We start from the raw sequence: 21,201 nt of genomic DNA, 5'->3' as shown, positions 1-21,201 counted from the left end.
ACTCCAAGGAAGGCCAGACTCCACTTAGGATCTGACAGTCAACAGATCGAAGTTCAATACAGCAAAGCAAATACATACATAGTGAAGCCCTTTTTATTTCTATAAGTAAATACATTCTGCAATGCCTTTATTTTTACAAATAATATTTCTGGGTGCCCAGTACAAATCAGCACATGGAAATTGACCTATTTCTTACTAAAGATGGCCTGATAATCCATTGAATGGATGTACCTTCATTTATTGACACAATTGCAGTCACTGTCCATCAGTGTAGTAAGATGCCACAGAGTTCAGTACTCGTACAAGCGCAGTACGAGACAGTCCTTGTCTTCTCTGTGCTACACCGTCTTCCCCGTGACCCCCACACACACCATGCACACACACTCATTTATGTAGCAAAAAGTTTTACAAAACAAAAATTTTTCCTATGTTTGCATGACAGCAAAGAGTGATAGGTGGGATCCACTAAATTCTCACCACCTATTGACGGGTTACAACCTGCAGTTTGAAAACCACTTGCAGTGAATATTTATTAAATGACAAGGGAAAAGTGCTTCCTTATACTCTGAACATTTTATAAATAACTTACTTAATCCTTACAAAGTCTCAGCAGGGTAGGAATTTTTATTCTCCCCATTTCCCGAAATCAAAATGGAGGCACAGAGAGGTGGAACAAATGGCCCAAGGTCACATGCATGCTTCAAACCCAGGGAGTCTGCCACATTGTGTGCTGTTAACCATCAGCCCATGGTACTTCCTCGAGCCTTGGGAATTGTGGGACCAACTACCTGGAGTTCTAAATAGTCTCATTCAGTATTTCAATCATGCCTCATTCAGGGGATATTCCTTTACAAGATATTCAAAAGGAACATGACATGTGTGCGCTACTATTTGATACCTTGACGACTATGGAAGCTAAACAAAGACTCCAAAATTTACCAGCCTCCTCCAGGACCTCAGCCTTAGTAACACACACACACTCCCAAGCTCCCAAGCCCTCAGCCCCCCACATAATCAGTGGTGCCCGCTGTCAGTGTTGGACTTAACAATATTACAGAGGCATTTTTTATTCAGAGGCAGTAAGGAGTTTCCCCTTATTTATTGATTTCCCCCCAAAGTTATCAAGTTCTAAACCCTAATGATTGGTGTCATAGTTAGCCGAGATGTTGGGAGGATTGTAAACCCGTTTGGCTAATGCGCGGCATATGTCGGAGGGATTCAGCTAATTCACGTATCTGTCTGCACTATTAATAGAGGAGGTTACATGCCAATTATCCCGGCTTCCATCAGCCTGTTTGGATACAATAGAGGCAGTGTTCACACACTTGATGTGCCACATTCCTTCCTGACATCAGAAGCAGCTGGTCCAGATAAAGACCACTGGGGTTTTGATATTTAGGAATCACGGCCGTGGAAGACCTGGGACTGGAACTTGGTTGCTGCATCGACTGCAGGTATCTTTAACCTGAATTCTTCTAGAAAATGCCTAGTGGGGCAGTTCCCTGGTCTTGAAACGGCTTCCTGCTCAGACTTGTGTGGGTGGGTGAAGGTGCTGAGGAAGAGGAGAGACACAAAGGCACAAATAGCTTCAATGACAAAGGAGAGAATAATGGAATCGGGTGAATGGATTCCAATAGCATAAAGAACCCGCGCACGTTCTTGTTCCCAGTTTCGGAGCCAAACAGTCTAAAAACATTTCCCCCTAAGATTTCAAACTTGGGCGTTGGAAAAACAACAGCAACAAAAATGTGTGTGTGTGTTTTACCTCCATGTTTTCTTGTGTTACCCTTTCATACATGTTTTTCTCTGCTTCAGAAATTGCACTGGAAGTCCTGCTATCTCCTCGGGAAATGCTGCCTCCGGTAGTATTTTAAACCGGGAACAGAAGCAGGAGTGTCTGGGAACACCCGGGAAAGCCCCACCCTCCTGAGAGCTGGTCTCAAGTTTTGCTGGCGCCGAGCACTGGAGCAGCGATCCGGGAGTTAAAATGGCAGATGCGGGGGAGTTTCCTGGGGAAGGGAAGGCAATACCTGAGACTAGCGATTCTTCCTCCCCTTCCCTTTGCTACCGCATCTCAGATCATATAGTATTAAAACAGATCTGCTGCCCACGTACTTGCCTCGGTTCGCACAGCCCCACAGCGGCACAACTATCAACAGTTCCAAACAGCCAGTCCCAGGTCCTGCCTTCCGGATGTCCTTCCCCTTCTGACATTACCCAAATAGTGCAGCAGACCGGGAGACCCTCACAAAAATCACCAGCAGCTAACAGACAACAGGCCGATGCAACGTGCTAAGCCGTTGTTGGGTGCCGTTTCAGCGCACTATTTTTTTTTCCCACCCTCCCAGATGAAAATACAGTAATTAACTCCATGCAGAAGGGGGATGGGAAGGAAACTCTTCCTCCCCACCCACCCAAGACTTGAAAAGAAATTCTGGCAGATAATTTGGCTGAACATGAAAAGAGAGAGGCTGCTTACAGCCGCCCAAATAAAGTGCTAGGTTGGTGAGGCTCCGAGGGCTGAGTTAGTTATTTCACCGCATGAAAAGCAGACATTTATCTGTTCCCATGGAGATTCGTTTTCTACTAGTCAATCAGGTCAGACAATAGCTGGTAGATCCTTCTTTCATCCCGAGAGACAGTCAAGTCCCTTTTTTTTTAAACAGGTCTCCTCAATTTAAAGGAATCTAAAGGATGTCTCTGATATACCTGTAGACGCAGCCATTAGAATTTCAAGGGGTCCAAATTAACAAGAAAGTCCAGCTGCCCGCAAGGAAGACGGGCATGACAGATCCCCAGCCCCCTTCCAATTTCAAGTAATAGGTTGTTCAGTTACAATCCTTATTTGCATAAACTTGGCTACCCAACCTGACCCCTCCCTCCTGAATAAAATAATTAAAAAGGTCGTACGTGAAATGTTGACCATTTCCAAACGACAGTTGGGGAGTGAGCCGGGGCCCTCCAAACCCCCGGGGCCCTCCAAACAAACGTGATGGTAGCAGGAAACAGCTGCCCCAGGAGGGGGATCACAATCCCACCCTGTTGAAGTTGGATCGGTTGTAAACTCTGGCAGCTCCTTGCCTGAAAAGTGCACGCGCAGAAATGATTAGGGCTGCTATTTAACCTCAGGTGTTCATTATCAATCCCAGAAAACACATCCTGGCCGTTTGCAGATTATGTTTATTTCAGTAGGCGAATTGCAGTGCCTGGAAACTGGGACTCACATAAAGACTTTTTAAACTATCTTCTTTCAAGTGTGTCTTTTGCTACATCATTTTTGCACATGCCTAAGGCAGAAGAAAATGTAACAGCTTCCTAGAGCTAACTGAGAAGGGAGAGGGTATTTTCACGGGATTACATTGGAGGCCAACTATCAAATACGACTTAAATGGAAGCCCATTCATAAAGCAGCAAGGTAACAGAGAACAGCAGAGAGTCAAAGTCAGGATTTTATCATTAAGCAACTTCATTCTCCTTGATTGAGTCATTGAAGTGCAGCTGAACTGCAAGCAGGAAAGTAAATACAGGTATGACTCCTGCACACAGCAAGCCCAGCCTTTCCCGGCTTGCCCAGCCTTTCCCGGCTCTGCGCTTCCACCTCCCTGAAGGCAGAGGTTCCTGCTTCTCCAGGCAGGGTGGCTGGGACAGAGCCCCCCACTGGGCCACCTCCGAAAGCGATTTGGAGCAGTCCCAACAAACAGCGTTCAGGGGAAGGGCAGAAACTCCAGGAGACCTCCTCTCGTATGATATCCCACTGTGAAGGGGGCAAGGGACGGATTTACCTGGAAGGTTTTGGGGAGTTCAATTTCCCTGAAAAAATAGGGCCTGAATTTCTCATGTATTGTCAGTCAGTATTTGACTATTTCCTTCTTATTTCCTCATTTCAGTTTTTAAGATTTTAAATAGGAGTCTTATGTAATCTCTCCCAAAGATTCAAACAGCATAAAATCAAGGAAAAAGAGTTAAAGTTCCTCGTTCTCTACACTCACCCCTACGAGCTCATGATCTTGCTAGAGAGAGCTAATAACTACTTGTAACAGTGTGACACATATCCTACAGGCATGTTCCATGAATATGCAAGTACATAGACATCGTGTGTACACACACACACACACACATGCTTTGTTTTAAATATACCACTAGAGTCATATTTATAGACACTATTATACAACCTGTGTTTTTTTATATATATATATAATGGGCAATTTTCTATGTCTATATGTATTTTTTAAAAATTAGCTATAAATTTGGGGGAAAACATAATACAAGCTTTTTTGTGTGTGGGGGGGCGGGTAGGAGGTTGGGAGTTGGAATTCAAATCAAGGAGCTTGTGGGGAAGGGTGTTTCCCTCGTCCACAATCACTGGAAGCAGTTTATAGTGTATCATTCCAGAAATAGTCTCTGCATAGATCAGCATATATGTATATCAAATGCTCACACCTTTCTTTTTCTTTACCAAGCATCTTTCACCTTGCATTTTTCACTTAGATCTCCTGGAGAACATTTCATGTTAGAAAAAACTGACGTTTTAAATGGCGGTGTAATCTTTCTTTGAGTGGTGTTCCTTAGTGAATTCCATTTGTCTTTTCTGATGGACTTTGGGGGGCTTTCGGTCTTTGCTTCTATAGTGCTGCAGTAAATACTCCAGTCTGGTGCCCACCCAGGGATTCTCTGTGCAAACCCACTCACTCTTTTCTGTAAGCAACTCCTTTGCTCCACCCACACCTGTCCTCAAATCGCCTGGATCAAAAAGAAGAAATGATTGAACTAATTTCTTTAAAAATGTGGGTTTAAAAGAAAGTATTAATAACCCACTAAAAATCTATTATGAATAGTGCCTTTCCTGTAGTTTTTAAATCTTTCCTCCAGCTTGAGAGAGAGAAGCTCATGAAAAAGAAAAAAAATAGTTACATTTCCCTTCTAGCCCCCAGACCCCCACCCAGCAGTCAGCCATGCCAACATCATTGCGTTAGCATCCCACGCCTGCTTATTAGGAAGGCCTGCTACATACTGAGTAATTCTTTCCCATCCACTGCCTTTCATCCTAGGCTCAGAGAAAGATCGAAGCTCACTTTTAAAACTTAGGTGCAGCTTCTTGCTCTTCTTGGTGTGCAAGAGGGAAGTCATGGGGGATTTGGAACAAAGTGAGCCCTCGGAAAGAAGTGGGTGGGATCTTGTGCGTGCAGTGGTTGGGCAGGGCGCTCCCCTCCTGGGAGAGGAGTCTGATTTCATTATACAGTTGGAAACCTGGTGTAATCATGTAGACAACGGAATCTTTTTTGCTCAGCTCTTGAGGTCTGTTTGTTCTTTGTCTTGCAGTGTGTACAGCATATTTCTGTTTCGCCTGGGAAGAAGGAAATTTGAGTTAAAGAGGAGGGCAGCTTCATACGCCTTGTAATAAGCAAGGTAATTGAAACATTCAACTCAGGAAGAGATGCAGCAAGGCCAAAATGAAAGAGGAACTGGGCTTGCCAATGTTCAGAGCAGGAAAACCAAAGAAGTTACTATCTCCAAGTTAAAAGTGATGGGGGGAGGGAATATATCGCCTGCTGTACTCGTCATTGAAATTCACAGTCTTGTTTGCTGTTTATCTCCAGGCTTGGAGAGCTCTCCTGCTGGTTAGGAATAAAGAGGTGAGGTCCAGGAAGAAATGCTAGTAATAAAAAGGGAGGTATTAGAAACGCCACAAAGAATGGAGGGTGTAAATAAAAACGGGCATTTGATAGCACAAAGAAATGAGGGCAAGCCAGTTGCCCGATGCCAGAGGTCCTCAAAACTTAAGTGGGAAACACAGTCACAAGGAAAATGTCCCAAAGAAAAACAGAAAATGAAATCCTAGGAGATTTTTTTTTCCTCTGTGATGTGGTCCAATGGAGTGAAGAAGGTTGGTTTTGCCAGGATGCCCGCATGAGTGATGCTTTTGGCAAAGGAACCGGCTTCACGATATGCCTTCAAAGGCTCTCTCCAGACTAGTTTGAGCCGTAGGACAAGATGGGGCCAACCCAGGGCACAGTTTCCCTCCAGAAAGGAGCTGAGACTGGGGCATAAGGAGCCTGTCCCCAAAGAGCCCGATCTGTTTGATCACCTGCATCGCTGGGCTTCTCTCTTTTTTTTTCCTCCCAGGACTCTACCTTGAATGGAATTGCTTAGGAAAGAGAGAAAAGGCATTTTTAGCCCAAAGCCAAGTCTAAGATGTCAGAAATAAATAAAAGTTATTGGAGAACTGACTTTGTTCGGGGCCCAAGAATATTAAAAGCAAGAAACAAACCAAACCAAACTTTCCATCCTTTTCCTTTTGTCTCAAAATTTGCAAGTACTTATAGCCTAAATTTAAAACAAGCAAAAAAACCCTTCATTGTCTATTAGTTGGTCATGGGGATGGTAGTACAGCATGGAGAATATAGTCACTGATTCTGAAATATCTGGCTACACTGGTAGACGGTACCCACGCTAGAGGGGGTGAGGATTTAATAATATGGGTAACTGTTGAACCATTGCATTGTATGTTTGAAACCAACATAAGATTGTATATCAACAATACTTCAATTAAAACAAAAACACAACAGACCTTCATTGTCTTACCAGCTGTATCAAACTGCATACAAACATTTATCTAAAAACCTGTATTTGTAGGGTAATTTTCAAACTAATGAAGAAACAAAATACAGTTTTCCAGGAGACATACACTTTTTTTCCATGTATCTTATTTTCAAAACTACAGGTAAAATAAATTGTTAAAGCAAGAAATATACCAATACCAACTCTTGGCATTTGGAACTTAGTTTATAAATATAAACATTATGTAACCAAAGGGGAGTGAAAACTAAGGGCAGTTGGTGTTCCTTACCCAACAGTTATTTTCTCCTCTTCTAATAACAGAAATTGGAGATCTTGGAAATTGATTTGCATTGTCATATGAGCTAAGCTTTTCAATGTTACAATAGTAGCTTAGTTTTTCCTAGGTCTCTGTGACTGATGAGTGTAGCTATATATCCAGATTTTTAAAAAATATTTGTGCACAAAATTAACAGTAGTGACCTTCTATGTCTCCTACATGCCAGGTGCTATGGGCTGGGAGTTCTCTATATGCGGTGCTAAGTTCTCCTGATAACTGTACAGGAGAGGTGCTGTTGTTTTTATTTTCTAGATGAGGACACTGAGGTCCAGGTGTTCCAGCTAATACATGACCGAATGACCTCAACATGCTGTCCCTCACCCCTGCAGTTCCATACTCTTTCCTCTCTCAGAAGAAGTCCATCATTGTTCATTCTTGCATTCAATCAGTTCTGACCTGCTCTGGTGTCCACCACATGTCAGGCTCTGCACTTGATTCCGGGGATTCAGCAGTGACCAAAGCAGAGAACTAAGTCAACACGTCCCCAAACAGGATACTTTCAGATGATGAGGAATGCTAGGAAGGGAATTAAACAAGACAGGATGGGGAATGTCACAGGTTGGGAGCAGCAACATGGGGTGGGGAGGCCAAGGAAGGGAGTGGAACAACGAGATGCCACAAGGTAAAGGTCTAGATTCGGAAAGAAAGTTCCACGCAGAGGAAACAGCAAAGACACAGTCCTTGAGATGGGAAAGACCTTGGTACGCTGAGCAGTTAGGCTGTCTCTCTCTCTGGCCTTCACCAACTCAGCAGTTGCCAGGGCCTGTCTGAGTTGGAAGGTGCAGGGTGCTACCTTATGGGTGCAGGGTTAGTGGAGGGTGCATCCTTAGATGCAAGATATTTGGCTCTGATTTCCCAACCCTTCTGTCTCCTTCCCCTTGTCAGACAGGGGAGCAAGATGCCCCTCATTCGTCAAGTATTATTATTTGACAGGAAATAATAACATGTATATGACTGGAAAGAAGAATAATGGTTGTCAGTTCCTGAGTACCTGCTGTGTGTTACATGAACTGCTTAACTGTATTACCTCATTTCATTGGCAAAGCAGCCCAGTGAAATATTGTAGGACAGTCTAGAAGCAGGAATGTGCTGCACTGATCATTCTAAGGGAATCCATTTCTAGAATTTACTTTCATTCACTGATTCCTAAAACTGCCTGGGAATGCTCCTAAATTCACAATAACCTTTTTCCTACATTACAGAGAAGTGTGTGGAGGGGACTACTCCAGCCAGCATCTTTATGGAACATTGAGGCGGGAGAGGCTGTGATAATCTTCAAGGTAACAAAGAGATTAAACAGAATATTGGTTTTAGGAAACTCTCCTTAAGTGATTAATCAAGGCATTGACATGTGAACACCTTATATTACTTCATCTTACATGCGTTTCTAGGGAGCTCTTAGAACAACCACAGAAGTATAATACTGTTGATTCTTATAAATGTAACTGGAATGTTTTCTAGAACTATCAAATATTTTAGGGTACACTGGACATGCCTCAGAATAAAAATTTTGTATGGTTCTCTTTTAGATTTAGTGCCTGCTAGTCAATACATTAATTACAACTAGTTAGAATCATGTAATGATTTCATATAAAGGCATCAGCTTAAAAATATGCAAGGGACTATGTATTTTTTCTCAAAATTATGTAAGAAAAAAATGAGATTAGTTTAACAGATCCTGAGCTACATACTTTTAATTGCCTATTATTTTCTTTGCTGATAGAATTCAACTTACACACACACACACATACATATATATTTAATTTTAGTTTTTTACAAATTGCTATATGCTTCAGGGAAATCTGGCCCTTTGACAATCCCAGGGAGTGGAGTTTTGATTAGTCAATATCAGTGGCTATCAACCAGGCCACAAAATCAGATCATCTTCAGAGCTTTTAAAAATTGTCAATGCCTGGACTCCACCCCCAGCTATTGTGATTAAATTAGTCTAAGCAGTTCACATGATTTTATTTCTGTTGCTAATAATTGCTTAAGGAATTTGGTATGTGACATAATTCTGACCAATGATAGGTGAAGTAAATGTGATGAGGTCATGTTCCTGGAAAATTATCCTTGCTCTTGAAAATGTAAACAAGAGAAGGAATCTTCTCTCTTTCAATTTTTAGATTTTTTGTGTGTGAATATATGCCATCCGGTGCTGTGGTAGCCACTTTGTGGCCTTGAGAGGCAAACCTAAAGTTCAAAGCCAGTGCACTGAGGTGGGCAGAACAAGATCAAAAGGACCTGGGACTAGAGTCATTGAATTAACCAGTCCTGGAGCTGCCCTATGAAGGAGGACATTTATGACATTTATAGATGGGTTCTCTGTTTCCAGAAGGTCTAAACATTTTCAATTTTACAAAATAAGGAAACTAAAATACAGAAAGGCTAAACTGTCTGTCTATAGTCACACAGTTGGGAAGTGGCAAAGCCAAGGCTTGAATTTGGCCTTAGCTCTGAGGCTTTTAGTGACTACTAACATGTAGAACAGGGATTGGCCAACAATGGCTTGTGGCCCAAACCCCACCCACCACCTGTTTTTGTAAATAAGCTTTTATTGGAACACCGCCAGAACCATTAGTTTATGCATTGTTTGTGGCTGCTTTCACACTCCTATGGGAGGGAGTACTTGTGAGAGGCATTGTATGGTGTGCAAAGTCTACAATATTTACTGTCTGGCTCATCACAGACAATGTTTGCCAACCCCTGCTGGTCTAAGCCAATCATGGTAATCCTATCGTTCTTTCTCTGTGATTGTCTAGGGGTGCTGATGTAAACCAGTGTTGGCCAATGAGATTTAGGCAAAATTCTGTTGGGGATAGGACTGAGAAAGAAGTTCCATTCAGCCCATCAAAAGAGGTGTGAGGAAAGCACCTGCCTCCCTTTTTCCTGCCTCTTTTATGCATCTGCTCCATAGACCACATCTGACTAGCACTGTTCTATACTTTCTCTGTAATGGGACAGATAGTAAATATTTTAGGTTTTGTGGGCCATATAATCTCTGCTGCACTGACTCAATTCTGCTATTGTAGCAGCTTGAAAGCGGCCACAGACGACACATAAATGAGTGGGTGTGGCTGTGTTTCAATAAAACTTTATTTACAAACAAAAAGGTGGCTGCCAGATTTCACTAGTTTGCTGAGTGCTGGTTTAGTCTAATCATGGTTCATTTCTTGGTCCTGGGCCCATCTTCTTTGAATACATTGCTGACTAAAAGCCAATCCAATAGGGGTTCTTTTAGGAAGGGAGACATGGATGATGGCTGTTGGGTACCAGATAAACTGTTGTGGTCTAAGCCAGCTTGGCATGGAACAAATCTTGGGTTATTCTGGGGATAAGTGAGAGTTACTAATGCCCCGCAACCTAGCTGCAGGTTACCATAAAATCTAGACCATCCGAATTCTGCTACTCACAGCTGACCAGTTCATACTACCTGTTATGGAAGCTCTGTGTAAACCCTAGCACTCTGGTCTGACTGATATCCTCTTCACACCCTGAAAGAGAGGGTCACTCCAGGCAGGCACAATGACATCCCGAAAGCGGGATTCTGTGCTCACTGGTTAGCACGATGCAATCAGAGATCCTCCCAAACCAGTGGCTGGACACTGGATCAACTAGGGAAGCGGGAAAGGTACAGGTGAAGGATATCCTATAATGTATTCTGGTCAAGCCACATGTCATGAATGCCTTTAATCTCCCCAATGCAAATCTATTTCTAATATCATCATGTTAATTAACTAGTTTTTGGGGGAGTTATAAAGATTACAGTGGTGCTCACTAACTGCTCGCAGTGTAAAGCCTCGTTCTGTGGAAGAAGCAGGTAGATGAGGGCAGCACCTCTCACCCGGTACCATGCACACGGATCACCTGGAGACCTTGTTCAATGCGCATTCCGACTCAGCCGGTCGGGAGTGGGCCTGGGACTCCGCGTTTCTATCGTGCTCCCAGGGGTGCCTGGTCCCCACCCACACAGTGGAGAAATGCTGTTCTCGGGAAAACCTTCTGAGAGCTTTTCAGTTCTCATCTAGTTTCAATATCAATTTCAACTGCCAGCTTCTTTTCCCTTTTTCTTTCTTTTGCTGCATTTTGTGCCCCCATTTTTCCTAACCTAGGTTCCTCTGATCCTAACTGATCTCCCCACCTTCATTCCTTGTTGAATAAAGTTGAATCAAGCCCCTACTACATGCAGGGCCATTTTGAGGCTTGGCCCTCCAGGCTGGGGACTTCCTCGAGTTTTCTTTTAAAGAGCAATCTGGTTAAAGACTTTGGGAGCTTCCCATTACTGTTAGGATCAAGTCCAAACTCCATGCCTGGTTAAAAAACCTTGCTGGGCCTGGCTGATGGAGGCAGGGAGGGCCAGGGGTGGGATGGAGGAGGGGACTGTCCGTCTCCTGCTGCATGGTATGAGGCTCAGGGGAGGTAACACCTGTAATGCCTGTAGCTTAGCACTAGACACAGAGTAGGGGAACACCTGGGAGCTCTGTGTGGTTGAGACCCTCCTTGGATCTGCCGGGAGTCAGGAGTCTAGATGGGTAGATGGCTACCCAGTGGTTCTCAACCAGGGTTGTGGGGGGGCCGTGATTTTGTGCCCCAGGCACACTGGCAATGTCTGGAGAATTTCTGGCTGTCACTATGCAGGGGAGGTGTTACTGGCATCTAGAGGCTGGAGGCCAGGCTTGGAGCTGAATGTCCTACAATATCCAGGACAGCTTCTTCCGTCCCCACCCACCCCTCGCCCCATGACAAAGAATTATCTGGTCCAAAATGTTGGTAGTACTGAGGTTTAGAAATTGGATGAGGCCACCAGGAAGAACTCTCCAAAGCCTTGACCCTCCCTCTTTACATCCCAGATCAAGTCCACCACCATTTCCTATTTCTCTCCATCCTACTGCCGTCTCTCCCTCGAGCCTGCTGGCCGCCACCTCTGTCCTTTTGCGGCCCTGCTTCAATGGCTGGTTCCTGTTCATCCATCAGGGCTGGCTCAGATGTCTCCTCTCCAGGGAGCCTTCTTTGACCCCCTTGTGCAAAGCTGCTCCTGGCCCCCTGGTTCTCCCCTATTAGGCAGCCTGTTTATTTCCTCCTAATGTCTGTCATTATCAGGTGGGACACTTATTTTATTAGGTGATTCACTGATTGTCTCCTGCACTTGAATGTGAGCATCACTAAGTGCTAGAGTCCTGTCTGTCTTGACCAGGGGTTTGAACCACAGCCCCTGGGCCAACTTTGGCCCTTTATCTCTTTTTTTTTTTTTTTTTTGAGAGGGCATCTCTCATATTTATTGATCAAATGGTTGTTAACAACAATAAAATTCAGTATAGGGGGGTCAATGCTCAATGTACAATCATTAATCCATCTCAAGTCTAATTCTCGTCAGTCTCCAATCTTCTGAAGCATAACGAACAAGTTCTTACATGGTGAACGAATTCTTACATAGTGAATAAGTTCTTACATGGTGAACAGTACAAGGGCAGTCATCACAGAAACTTTCGGTTTTGATCACGCATTATGACCTATAAACAATCAGGTCAAATATGAATATTCGTTTGATTTTTGTACTTGATTTTTATGTTGATCCCACATTTCTCCCTTTATTATTATTATTATTTTTATTTTTAATAAAATGCTGAAGTGGTAGGTAGATGCAAGATAAAGGTAGAAAACAGTTTAGTGCTGTAAGAGGGCAAATGTAGATGATCAGATGATCAGGTGTGTGCCTATGGACTAAGTATTAATGCAGGCTAGACAAGGGCAGCAAGACATCCACGGATGCAGAAGATTTCTCTCGAAGCAGGGGGGGTGAGGTTCTGAGCCTCACCTCTGTTGATCCCCAAATTCTCACCTGATGGCCCCCCTGCGACTGTGCCTGTCTTAGGTTGTTCCTCCCTTGAGGAATCTTACCCGTCTCTGGCTAACCAGTCATCTTCCGGGGCCATACAGGGAAATGTAAAGTTGGTAAGTGAGAGAGAAGCCATATTGTTTGAAAACTTTATCTCTTTTTGTAAATAAAGTTTTATTGGAATACAGCCATGCCCATTGTTTCATGTATCACCCATGGGTGCTTTTGCTCTACAACAACAGTGTTAAGTAGCTGTGATAGAGGTCGTATAGCCAAGAAAGTGAAGATATTTACTCTCTTCAGAAAACATGAGCCACCCCTGATTGTGCTGCTTTGTCACCCACTCAGTACAGTGCCTGGCACATAGTGGACGCTCAGCAAATGCTTACTGAGTATTTGCTAAGTGCACTTTACAGGTATCATCCCATTTACTCCTCTTTACCTTCCACGAGGTAGATACTATCAAAGGTCCATAAACCTGAAACTCTAAAACCATCCTTTTAAAAAACAAATTTGGCAACAAAACCTGATCTGATCTGACCCAACTTGTTTGGCTGCAAAATACGACTTGAACGACTGTGAGGCCATTGACTGCCTACCTTTACCTCACTAATTCCACCCTTGTATGTCTCTCTGCAGACACTCTGATGAAGCAGATTACAGGCACTGCCACATGACATTTCTAAAATCTGAACACTCCGAATTCCAAAGCATATTCGGCCGCAAAGATTTGGATAAGAGATTTGTATTTTTCCTTATTTTAAAGCTGAATAATAATGGCAGTGAGTGGCAGAGCTCGGATCTGAATCCAGGAAGCTGAGGCCTGAACTGTGTCTGTAACCACTAGGCTATCTTGGAGGAGGGGGCTGGTGCCTGCTGACTGGATAAATGAAGGGGTAAGTGAAGCTGACTGGGTTGGTTTATTCCCACCCCCCGGGCTGGTTTGCCTGTTGCTGGGGAGATTCCTGCCTTCATCTGTCAAGAGTACCTTTCCAGGCCAAGCACCACCGCTGTAAAATACTCTTAGAAAACGTGCACGCACATGCATACGCGCACACACACACGCACACACACACCTCAGAACGGACTGCATATATACCACAGACTATTATATTTTCCGGAGCTTTGTAGATGACAGTTGTTTTCAGCAAGCTCATTTTTATGAATCAGGTGACAAAACCCACTAGTAACCAGGCAGGGGAAAGAAAGCAGGTGCTTTTCCAGCCAGGCAGGATTGAGCTGAGCAGTTTCTCATTGTTAAACCCCTGCCTCCGTCAAGGAACAGCACCTTGTAAAAAATTACCGTTTTCTCTCTCTAGCTTCGGGAGCTGCTCTGGTCCTGAAAACCCAAAGCCGCAGCTAACAGGAAAAGTGTAATTTGTCTGGGGGTAACTCAGATGAGAACAGAGCAATGGGGAACAGGAATGCTGCTTCTGAAAGCACGAAGCATTATTTCCTCCCATCAAGAGGGGAAGTGAGCCTCCCCTCGAGGGTTTGAAAGCTTCCTGGAGAAGATCTGAAGTTGCCTCTAGGAGACAGTGGAAAATTAACGTGGTTTTAAGTGAACAGTAGCGCCTTCAAAAAGGCTCAGAGGAGTGAAATGGATATAAATTGGCACAGGGCTGATACTATGGATTAAAAACCCGGTTGTAGATGGGTGAATACTATATGATTTCCTCTGTGTTTAAAAAAAAGGCCTGTATCTAGATGTGTGTGTGTGTGTGTGAAAATATAGAGAAAGGATGAGAAGAATGCACTCACCATTAAGACAGGAAGTAAATCAGAAACAGGCGGGGGTGGAGGAAGGTGCGTGTGTCCGGGAGAGAGAAGGGTAACTTTCCATTTTCAGTCACACACGCTTCAGCATTCTCCCTTAGCTTGTGTGACCTTAAAATAAAGAAAAACTAATAAAATTAATTTGCAGCAACAAACAAACAAACAAAATCCTCAAGGAATCAGCTTCCTAATAAGCAGAAAGCCTTTTAACTTTTAAGAATTAGGAAGCTCCAGGCACAAAAGACCGATGCGTCCTGGTTTGGGGAATTCCTAGTTAAATCATGTTTGGAAGCCAACTTAGAATTCTACTGCATCGTGGAACCAGGTAGGTTATTTAAAACCATTACTGAAACTTCCTGTAACAAAAGGGAAATGTTCGGGTCCCTCTCTCTCATACAGCTGATTAAAATTAGTAACACTTCTTTTTTTTTTTTCAAGAGATAGGAAGCATTCAAAATGACTGATGATTTTTATAATTTATCCTTTAAAATACACACCCTATGAGATTAAGGCTTCAAATCATACCTTTGAATATTAAAAAGAAAAGCATATGTAAAAACCCAACCCTTCTCAGAGACTAAGAAAGGGATGCTATAGATCCTGGAGCATCCTTTAGATCACGTGCAAAAGAATTTTAGTCTTTGTTTAATCTAGTGTAAAACACTACAGTTGCCTTCTTATTTTCAGATTATATTTTAGTTGAAGTTTCGCTAGATCGTCGGTTACGTTTATTTAATTCATGCCCTGTAAGTCCTTAAACAGAAAATAGGAAATGAAGGATCCAGAGGAGTGTGATGATGGTGACCCCAAATGGGCTCCGCACCCACCCCATCCATCCATCTCTGCACGAATACCAGGAATTCAACAAAATGGTGGCTGCTGGTGAGCCACGTGTAGCAGCTTTTCCAGCTCTGAATCTGCAACTGGCTTCATTTAGGAGACAGTATGCTTAATTCCTGGAGTTTTCCTTGTATGCACTGAATTCCTTGTATGCACTGAAAGAATAAATATTCAGCATGGATGAATCTTAAGATTTGTGAAGTGGGCAAATTATTTTCCCAAGGCTGGGATTTTTTACTTCACAGGATGCACCGCTGGTTGGCAAAAATTTGTCAGTATCCCTGAGGTTTTCAGACTTACCGAATTGTGTTAGGACAAGTCTATTTGCACCCACCTTTTAGAAATGTTTTTTCTATTAAGTGAGGGTCATGCAAGACGTTTTGTTTTCATTGATCAAGTGAGATAAAGAAATGGTCCTTTGAAAGCTTGATTCAAACATTAGATTTTGGTACCATCCTTTTCAAAACACTATTATCATATCATACCCTATGTGATCCTCCTAGCAACTTGGAGGCTGTCATAGTAAGCAGCCTCCATATTATGGATGAGGAAAGGGAGGCATAAAAGGTTAACTCATGCATGTAAACAATTGGCCAGAGAGTGCTTGGCATTCCCAGTCTCTTTTGCTCAACCTTTTCAGTGAAGGCAGGGATAGTTTTTATCAGGTTTTATTTAGGTGGAGTTCAGGCATTTCCTGGGTTGTCTTGGGCTATAAGGTTCTGGAAAAATCCCAAGAAGAGGTTTATTTAGGCATGATTCACTCCAAAATGCCTACTTCAGACTTTGGGGAAGGGACTTATTTTACCTTTGTCATCAGGTACACACCAGGACCTTTTACAAGCCCTGCCCGGAGCTTGTCTATTTTTGTTTTGTTTATACCCGACGTGATTGTACAGGTGTTGATCTCAGCAGACCACATGAGATTGCTGGGAGTGGGTGGTGACGTGATTCTCGAGACATGGTTAATTATCCTAGACAATCGCAGGCTCCCTTTTACTTGAGGGGTGTGCCCCTTCATGTATAGATGTACAGAAAGGAAAACTGAATCATGGAATGGAAAACAGCTATGACACAGCAGGGCTCGAGCAGGAAACAAAAGACAGACTTTGATTGTCATTTCCTGCTTAACTTTTACCCTAAGTTGTCTTAAAGGCAGAGGTCGATCCCAAACTTGAGTCCTTTTTCATGGCAACTGTAACTTAAAAGGCAGTACCGAGATGTCTACATAGATGATCTGCTGGTTTTTGCTTAAGGGAAAACAAGTACAAATAACCTGGTCCAAATGCAAAATTTGCGACTCGGGAATTTAGTGGGGAGCGTTGGGGGTGAGCAGGAAATAGGTTTGAAACGTTACCAAAGCCATGTAAAAGTAACAGTGATAATAAAACTACTAACTAGTAATCATAGCTCACTTACAGCTTTATGTCAGGCACTGCCTTAGGTCCTTTGCAAATGTTAATGTATTTAATACGTCAACCCAATAACGTGGATGCAATCATTATCTCCACCTGACCGTTGAGAAAACTGAAGTACAGAGAGGCTAAGAAACTTGTCCAAGGAGGTAATGAAGGAAAACCTCAGTCCCCTTTTCTTGCCCTGGTGATGATTATGGACACAGGTTTAGGCACCTAGTAACTCAGTCTGACTTGACCCCACCAACACAACTCCATTTGGGACCTTTCTGCTAATTAGAAAAAGGTGCTCCCTCGGGGCAGGGAGTGATCTTCAGGGACTCTGTGTGGAAAGTGGAGGAGTTTCAGCTGACACTCAGTTCTCTGCCCCAGGTGACTTTGTGCAGGGCCACCCTTCACTTCCGCGGCGCCGTGGCTCCCACATGCACTAGTTCTGAGACTTGAGGTGGCGTCCTCCCCATCTTTGAGTCTTTGGTTCCTCAGTTAAAAATCAAGGTGCTGCTGCTGGCCTCAGACAGAGGCTTGTGGTGTGGATTAAGCACTGAATTTCTTTGGCACACAGGAAGCGGTAAGAAGGCAAAATCAAACACGAAATAGTTGCATTGGGTGTCTTGCTGGGTCATAAAGTCCTGGGAGACTAGAAGTGGTCATTTAGACACTCATCTGGAAATGCCACGGACTCCCTATCACAGAAGAGGCACTGGCCACTTTATCAGCAATAGGTTGTGGCTTCCATTCTTATCATCAAAAGATGTTGGTGCTTGACTAGCTTGTACAATTAAGCTATGTTCTCGAACTCTTCTCCTTGGGGTGCTCTCCTGAGAGGACTATATTGAAATAAACAGAGTTGATACCACTAACTTTGGGGATCGCCTCCAGACTGCCTCTCACTGAGTTTGCACAGGCTCACAGATAGTATGTGTGATGTTAAACATGCTGGGGTGGAGGATCAGGCAGCCCGTCCGAGGCTTCCAGAGCTGCCACTTAAAGTGGGGGACTTTGGACACATTTCTTAGCCATGCTCCACGTTAGTTTACTCTTCTATAAAATGCGGATAACAACAGCAACTTGCTAGAGATTTGTGAAGTGTAAATGAGAAAAATCCATATAAAATATGTTGCAGCATCCCTGGCAAATAGTAAGTGCCCCCAAAATGTTAGCTGGCTTCGTTCATGGATGACGATTATTCAATAGAATGCGGCCCTAAGGGCAGCACTGGTATTTTCTGATTCTCCTACGTTCTCTAAGTTTGGCCTTATGGTAAATTGTACTTGAGAAATCTGTGTGAAAGAATTGACCTGTGTTGTCTCTCCTGCCTTCTTAGAGGATGCAGTATTTCTTCTTCAGCCACTAGATGAGTGTAAAGTTTAGCTCCAGACTTGTGAGTTTCTGTTGGTTGGAAGACACTCAAGGGCAGATGACCACTTGGCACCTTTGATTGCTTAGTTGCCAGGATGAGGGTTTGGGGAAGCCCAAAGGCCAAGGACACATGTTTTTTTTAGCTTTTTGGCTATGGCTCTTCTTTTCTGGATGCATGAAAGACCAAAGTCTAGTTTGAACTTGGAAGACTGATAAAAGCTAGTAAAGGGATTTCTCTTTCCCTCTGCTTATTTGGTTGGCTAAATGCATGAGCGATGCAACTCCACTATATACTTTTGTCCATTAAGAGGGAGATTTCCCCCCGAGCTCTGTCGAGGTAAGTGGATTAGAGAAGGTCACTTGAAGGGCTTCTCATGTGGAACGTCCAGGCACCTCTGTGTTGCAGACGCTACCGGTTGCCTAGCAACAGGCTGGCGTGGCTGCATGTAGGCAGAACTACCCAACAGTGGGTTCACCAACAGGATTTTTTTTTCCCCTTCACATAAATAAGAAGTCTTAGATTCCAGGAAGTCACCCAGGACTCAAACTCCTGCATTCCTGGTCCACCTTCCTTTGCACATGGCCCTGTGCTTCATGATACCATGATGGCTGCTCCATTGCCAGCAGGAGGACATACTCTACATGGGAAGAAGAGGAGAAGGTAGCAAAGGCGCTAACAGAATCGATGCCTTTTTATCAAGGAAAAAAAATTCTGCAAGGGACTTGAGGAAATCAAGTTTGTTTTTTTTAAGCTAGGCTTAATGACACCTTGAATAATTCTAGGATTCTGATAGGAATAAAAAGGATATTTGATGAGCAACTAACAGTGTCTACCAATTACCACCTGACTATTCCCATTTCCCTAGCTGATAATCTGTACTCCTTAGGGTGGCCATATGCTTCAGAGAATATTTGTACCAGCTCCAAGAGGGGACTCTGATTAGTTTAAGCTATTCAGGTTGATCCCTTTCCTCTTATCAATAATTAATATATGTACTGATATGTGACATCATTTTGGGCAATGAGATTGGAAGGAATGGGTGCTAAGGAAAAGGCTCTTCTTCCCAAAGAGAGAGTTAAAGAACTGAAGAGTTAGTTTTCTGCCTCTGGGAGTTGTTGTGTGAAGATGTGAAGGCTGGAGCTGTGCAGTGATACTGCAAACATGAGGGGAGCTAGCCTTGTAGGACAAGGCCTATATGCTGGAAAGATGGCAAAAACGCATGTTTCATGCAGCTTCTGAATTAGTCGGAGCTCCTTTTCTTCCAGATTTTTTTGTTCTGTGAGATGATAACATCCCTTATGGTTTAAAGCTCTTTTGTGTTGGATTTTCTGCTTCTTGCACCCAAAGGGATTCTAACTGATATTTTTGCATGATGAGACTGGTAGAATGGGTCAATCCTTTGTGTGTGAACATACCTTTAAATAACAGAAATAACTCTTTGCTCCTGTTCTTACAAGGACCCCAGAGAATATTTGTACCATCTCCAAGAGAAGGCCCAGGCCAGCATACTTGTGCTATTCCCTCTGTGTGAATTCCCTCTGCTTTCTTCCCAAATAGCCAGTTAGCTTCATCCATCACTTTAGCCCATCTCTACTCAAATACCCCATGATCAGAAAGGCTTCCCTGAGCACCGTATCCAAAGTATAACTCACTCCCCTCCCTGCCCTGCCATCTCGCTCTGCTTTGTTCTTCTTCACAGACCTTCTCCTCCGTGGACAGCACGTTGGCTCGTCTCTGCCTCGAACATCTCTTACCCACCTGCTGCGGAAGGTGCGTGAGAGCAAGCGCTTCTTTGTTGTGAACAGCTAGATCCAGTCCCTCCTCTAGTGCCTGGTACATAGTGGTCTCTTAATATACATCCAATGAATATATAGAAAAGTGTGTTCAAAGCTTCACCTCTAGAACTTTGATTTCACCAGAGGCCACATACTGAGAAGATTAAGAACTCAGGGTCTAGAGTGAAACACAACCGACTTGGCCCTCTGGCTGTGCCACTGCTGCCTCTATGGACCTGGTCAAGGTGCTGAAGCTCCGCTCCTTTCTCAATAAAATGGTTTTAAAAAAAGATATCTCGTCTACGTGCCATTAGAGACAAATAGATCTGGAGGCACCAAGGATATGCTGTGTGAGGTTCCCGGAAGCGGTCGGGGCTGTCACAGCAAAGCAGTAAAGGCAGTTGCCCGGGCAGCTGTGCGCACGAGCCCAGGACTTCACTTTTCCCAGGTGAGTGCTTCGAAACAGAGGCTGGAAATAATTCACCAGGCAAAATGGTGGGGCAATTGTGAAACATACAAAACTAAACAGAAATCTCAAAACGGCTGTCTGGTAAGAAAACGAGGACACTCTGCAATAAGCAGATGTTAGTAAAGATGATGTTTGCCAGAGCGTGGGATCACAAGCCATCTGCCACGGCAAATCCTCCCGCATTCCTTTGAAGAAAAGCACTATTTCCTCCTCCTTCGTACCCAGGTTGACCAGCATAAATACTCCTAAGAGCAATAAGGTGAAAGAATGACCCCACTTAGCTATTTTTAGCTTTCCCTTGAAGTCTTATATTTCACATTTTAAGTTTGTTTTCAAAGTTCTCTTCCAACCTAAATAAACCGAGTCTCAGAAATGAAAGGAGGTGGTTATTACTTTCTGATTCTCTGGGGAGTAGGCACTGAGGCCAACTTTCCGTGGAACGTTAGTCCAGTGTGTCTGCCTCGGAGAGGATCCTGCAGGTCACGTAAGCACGTGGCCACCTGCGGTGCTTCTAACACGGTTAGATCCTCCAGCCGTCTCCTGACAGCGGGCCCGGCTTCCTCTGACCTTTCCCAATAATCCACTAATACGTGATCTTTCAGGATTTTCTAATCAGATTCTGTAAACCCTTCTGTTTGGATTCCCCCATCTCCTGCTGTGTACATTACTGCCCTACTTAGGGAGGAAGCATGCCATTTTCACTCATTCATTCATTCAACAAATAATTATTAGATGCCTACTGCATGCTAAGTACTCAGAAGTCCCTGCCCTCAGGGTATTTCTTTTCTAGTAGGGGAGTGAGTAAAGCACTAATAAATAAAAAATTAATGAATTCATA

At 43.6% G+C, this 21,201-nt stretch overlaps 1 long non-coding RNA gene across 2 annotated transcripts; it reads left to right on the top strand.

The window, feature by feature from the left end:
• Positions 1-1,069: 1,069 nt before the first annotated feature.
• Positions 1,070-20,706, top strand: LOC118970239 (uncharacterized). 2 transcript variants are annotated; one of them, XR_012131260.1, is made up of 6 exons: positions 1,070-1,454; positions 1,816-3,527; positions 5,320-5,406; positions 8,098-8,175; positions 13,371-13,627; positions 19,819-20,706. It is a non-coding gene; the product is annotated as an uncharacterized lncRNA (long non-coding RNA). The 2 variants fall into 2 exon arrangements; XR_012131259.1 differs by lacking the exon at positions 19,819-20,706 and adding an exon at positions 14,051-15,528.
• The last annotated feature ends 495 nt before the right edge of the window (positions 20,707-21,201 follow it).

The sequence above is a fragment of the Manis javanica genome, chromosome 5 (genome assembly GCF_040802235.1).
Source record: "Manis javanica isolate MJ-LG chromosome 5, MJ_LKY, whole genome shotgun sequence".
NCBI lineage: Eukaryota > Metazoa > Chordata > Mammalia > Pholidota > Manidae > Manis > Manis javanica.
Note: the sequence above shows the minus strand (reverse complement) of the source record. Positions and strands in the feature narration are given on the sequence as shown.